The sequence below is a fragment of the Tupaia chinensis genome, unplaced genomic scaffold, assembly GCF_000334495.1.
Source record: "Tupaia chinensis unplaced genomic scaffold, TupChi_1.0 Scaffold000387_1, whole genome shotgun sequence".
Taxonomy (NCBI): domain Eukaryota; kingdom Metazoa; phylum Chordata; class Mammalia; order Scandentia; family Tupaiidae; genus Tupaia; species Tupaia belangeri.
The window spans coordinates 777,958-782,841 of NW_006159889.1; the positions used below are offsets into that span (position 1 = coordinate 777,958).

General features: G+C 45.8%; 1 long non-coding RNA gene across 1 annotated transcript in view; it reads left to right on the plus strand.

Annotated features, from left to right (window-relative positions):
* Positions 1–3,870, plus strand: part of LOC102476220 (uncharacterized) — a 5,774-nt gene extending 1,904 nt beyond the window's left edge. The window contains exons 3-4 of the long non-coding RNA XR_335316.1: positions 173–282; positions 3,852–3,870. This is a non-coding gene — a long non-coding RNA (uncharacterized LOC102476220). The remainder of the gene's footprint in view (positions 1–172; positions 283–3,851) is intronic.
* The last annotated feature ends 1,014 nt before the right edge of the window (positions 3,871–4,884 follow it).

Below are 4,884 nucleotides of genomic sequence, written 5' to 3' on the forward strand. Positions count from 1 at the left end.
GGAGGCTTTCTCTCACCATGACATGGCTGCCCTGGCCTTCACTAGTCCCTTGGCCTTCACAGCAGGGACCACTGTCTGCCTCTACCAGATTATTTATATACCTGCATGTCTGGGCCCCGTTCCCCATCCTCACATGGGACCACACCTGCCTTACTCAGTGTTCCACCTCCAGGTCCCAGAACAGAGCCTGGCACAGAGTTTGTGTCAACACTTATTTGTCAAGAGGTGACCCAGAGAGACACAGACCGAGAACCAGGAAATTGGATGGGACTCGAGGCCTTGGTAAGTGCGACTCCGTTCCTTAGAACACACTAGGAATGCAGATACTGTTATTGGGGTTTTTATAGGTTTTTGTCATATGGCACTTGCGCTCGCCAGAGACAAAGAGACAGTGAGAGGCAAAGTGATACCTCACCTCCAGGAGGGATGGCCACACCGCGGTCACTTCTCCATTCTCTTCCTAAGATTTTGGGCATGCATGTTGTGCAACTAGTGTGATTTTTACTGTGGTCGGCCATGTGAGAGTCCAGCACCCTAGCCTCTACACCACCTGCTGGCCCTTGCAGATGCTGTTTATAGAGACTGTGGCTAAGGATACACAACGAGCCGGGTGACCTGGGTATGAATTCTGGCTGTGGCTTACTACTTGGGTGACGTGGGTCTGTTCCTCAGCCTGGTCTGACTCAGTTTCCTCATTGTAAAATGGACATATACAGCACCCCTCCCATGAGGGAGCTGTGAGGCCTCGCTGAGGTCAACCAGAGACTGAGACCGCTCACCAACAGCCATGGAGTGGCCATCTTGAAAATTATCCACTAGCAGCAAATTGTTAGAAATACTCATTTTAGGGAACCAGCAGTTAGCGTAATGGCTATGTTGCTGGACTCCCACGTAGTCGACTGCGGTTCGCATCCCGGACCCGGTGGCTTAGAACTCACACCGGGCGCGTGTGCGTGCATGCCTAAGATCCCGAGAGGAGAACGGAGGAGAAAGGATTGCGGCGTGACCATCCCCCCGGGGGGTGATTTCTCGTTTTCTGTCTCTATGTCTCTCTCTGTCTGTCTGTCGAACGCACACGCCCTATAGCGAAAACCTCTCCAAAAAAAAGAAATACTCATTTTAGGGAGATCAGCAGATGGCATAGTGTTTTTTTCACTAGACTCCCACATGGCCAATTGCAGTTCAAGTCCCGGACCCAGTAGCTTAAAACTCACGTCAGGTGCTTTGCACTGGGGCCCAAGATCCTGGGAGGAGAATGGAGGAGGAAGGATTGGCATGGCCATCCTCCCAGGAAGATGATTTCTCACTTTCTGTCTCTGTCTCTTCAGCAAGCACACACATCCTATAGCAAAAATCTTTCAAACAAACAAAAAAATTTTAAAGAAAAATAAATTTTCATTTTAAGGTATAGCATATAAGGATCTGAGAATGATTTAACTTCAGTCACTCCCTTCTCTTTCTTCCCACCATTGTCCAGCATTTTATTTTTATCTCAGATCTTCTGCCTTCCAAATTTACTATTAGTGTTTAGTCACACAGGTGCTGGTTTAGGCTTACCTGTGCTCACCAGTTTGTTTACTGTCACCATACCAGCTACCAATGTATTGTCTTTCCGCTCCAAACCCATTCTGCACCCTGCTTCATCACCGGTTTTGTGAAACTGGAGCCGGCCCCTGTAAGTGTTTATCAACTGACATGATGTAATGTGAAGGTCTGTCAGTAGAGGGCACCAGAGGTTCACTGCAGGAGCAAGGGGGCTCGCTCGCGCTCTCTCTCTCTCTCTCTCTCTCTCTCTTTCTCTCTCTCTTTCTCCCATTTTGGGCATGCATGTTGTGCAACTAGTGTGATTTTTACTGTGGTCGGCCATGTGAGAGTCCAGCACCCTAGCCTCTACACCACCTGCTGGCCCTTGCAGATGCTGTTTATAGAGACTGTGGCTAAGGATACACAACGAGCCGGGTGACCTGGGTATGAATTCTGGCTGTGGCTTACTACTTGGGTGACGTGGGTCTGTTCCTCAGCCTGGTCTGACTCAGTTTCCTCATTGTAAAATGGACATATACAGCACCCCTCCCATGAGGGAGCTGTGAGGCCTCGCTGAGGTCAACCAGAGACTGAGACCGCTCACCAACAGCCATGGAGTGGCCATCTTGAAAATTATCCACTAGCAGCAAATTGTTAGAAATACTCATTTTAGGGAACCAGCAGTTAGCGTAATGGCTATGTTTCTGGGCTCCCACGTAGTCGACTGCGGCGGACCCGGTGGCTTAGAACTCACACCGGGCGCGTGTGCGTGCATGCCTAAGATCCCGAGAGGAGAACGGAGGAGAAAGGATTGCGGCGTGACCATCCCCCCGGGGGGTGATTTCTCGTTTTCTGTCTCTATGTCTCTCTCTGTCTGTCTGTCGAACGCACACGCCCTATAGCGAAAACCTCTCCAAAAAAAAGAAATACTCATTTTAGGGAGATCAGCAGATGGCATAGTGTTTTTTTCACTAGACTCCCACATGGCCAATTGCAGTTCAAGTCCCGGACCCAGTAGCTTAAAACTCACGTCAGGTGCTTTGCACTGGGGCCCAAGATCCTGGGAGGAGAATGGAGGAGGAAGGATTGGCATGGCCATCCTCCCAGGAAGATGATTTCTCACTTTCTGTCTCTGTCTCTTCAGCAAGCACACACATCCTATAGCAAAAATCTTTCAAACAAACAAAAAAATTTTAAAGAAAAATAAATTTTCATTTTAAGGTATAGCATATAAGGATCTGAGAATGATTTAACTTCAGTCACTCCCTTCTCTTTCTTCCCACCATTGTCCAGCATTTTATTTTTATCTCAGATCTTCTGCCTTCCAAATTTACTATTAGTGTTTAGTCACACAGGTGCTGGTTTAGGCTTACCTGTGCTCACCAGTTTGTTTACTGTCACCATACCAGCTACCAATGTATTGTCTTTCCGCTCCAAACCCATTCTGCACCCTGCTTCATCACCGGTTTTGTGAAACTGGAGCCGGCCCCTGTAAGTGTTTATCAACTGACATGATGTAATGTGAAGGTCTGTCAGTAGAGGGCACCAGAGGTTCACTGCAGGAGCAAGGGGGCTCGCTCGCGCTCTCTCTCTCTCTCTCTCTCTCTCTCTTTCTCTCTCTCTTTCTCCCTTCTCTCCCCTCTATCCCCTCTCTCCTCTCTCTCCCCTCCTCTCCTTGTATTCTTTCTCTTACAGCAGTGTGCATCCACCCAACAGCACGTTTTACCAGGACTCTGGGGGGAGGTTTCTTACCTACCAGTCTTAGCTCATGGTCTGCTCCTGCCTGGCTTCCCGCATGTCTTCCTACTGCAACAAATTTCTCATTCTTTTCTGTTTTAACGGGTGCTTCTTAGTGGTACATTTTCTTACTCTTTGTTATTAGCACTTGGTCTTTAATGATGCACATGTCTTTATTTAACACTCCACTTTTGAAATTCTAAATTAGGCCAGCCCTGAAGCACAGTAGGTAAGCACTGTGGACTGGAAGCCCAAACCTACATGGCAACTGAATCTCAAATCATGGCCCCAGCAGCTTGAAAAACACACCAGGCACATGTTCGTGTATCCCCAAAATCCTGAAAGGAGAGAGAAATGGAGGAAAAAGGATTGCAGAGTGGTCATACCCCATTGGGGGATTCTTTCTCCCTCTCTCTCTCTCTTTCTAGCCACTCCGATATGCCCTCTGGCAATAAAAGAGCGAGGGGGGGGGAGTACATGAAGTGTTACTCAACATTTTTAAAAAATTAAGAAAATTTAAATTAATAATTATTTCTCCTCAGCACTTACAAATTATCATTGCAGTATCTTTTCTCTTTGTTTCTTTTAAGAACTGATTTCAGGACCAGCAGATGGCATAATGGTTACGTCACCGGATCCCATGTAGTCAACCTTGGGTCAAGTCATGGATCCAGTGGCTTAAAACTCATGACAGATACACATGCGTGTGTGCCCAAGATCCTGAGAGGAGAGTGGAGAAGGGATTGTGGTGTGTCCATCCTCCCTGGAGGGTGATTTCTCACTTTCTATCTCTCTAGCAAGTGCACTCACCCTATAGCAAAAAACCTCTCTTAAAAAATTTAAAAAAAAAAAAAAAGGAATTGATTTTAACTCAATTCCTTTGTGGATGATATATTCTCTCTGTTTTTGAAATGTTTGTCTAATGTTTTACAGATTTATTCTTTGTCTAGATGTGAATTTCTTATGTTTTCTGCTAAAAATTTATTGTCTGTACTTAATGTGAATATGAGTAAATTGTATTATTTCTGGAACAAACTCAGCCATAACCTCTTCAAGTATTTGCTCTTCCTCATTCTCTGTAGAAATATGTTGAACTTGTAAGCTGTATTCTACGTGTCACTCAACAGTTCCTTTATAATTTCTTTCTTTTTATATCTTGATGCTATCTCTTGATAATTTTCCTCAGATATATTCTCTCTTCAATGACACCTAATGTCAAATTTCTCCTCTTCACTTAAATATTCTTAGTTAAGGACCAGTAGATGATGTAATGGTTACATCACTGGACTTATATGTAGTCGACCACAGTTTGAGTCCCAGACCTGGCAACTTAAAACTCACTCTGGGCACACATGCATCTGTGCCAAAAATCCCAAGAGGAGAACAGAAGAGAAGGGTTTGTGGCATGGCCAGACGCCCTGGGGGGTGATTTCTCGCTTTCCATGGACGCATATGGAAGATTTGTTGCTGAGTGAAGCAAGTCAGGCTATGAAAGAGAGACATTGTATGTCTCCACTTAACATATACCAACTGCCCGCACTCTATGGTAGAGACTGAAAGACCGGAGCATTAAAAATTTTTATGGACACTGGAGACAAAGTGGAAAGAGTATGGGAGGGAAAG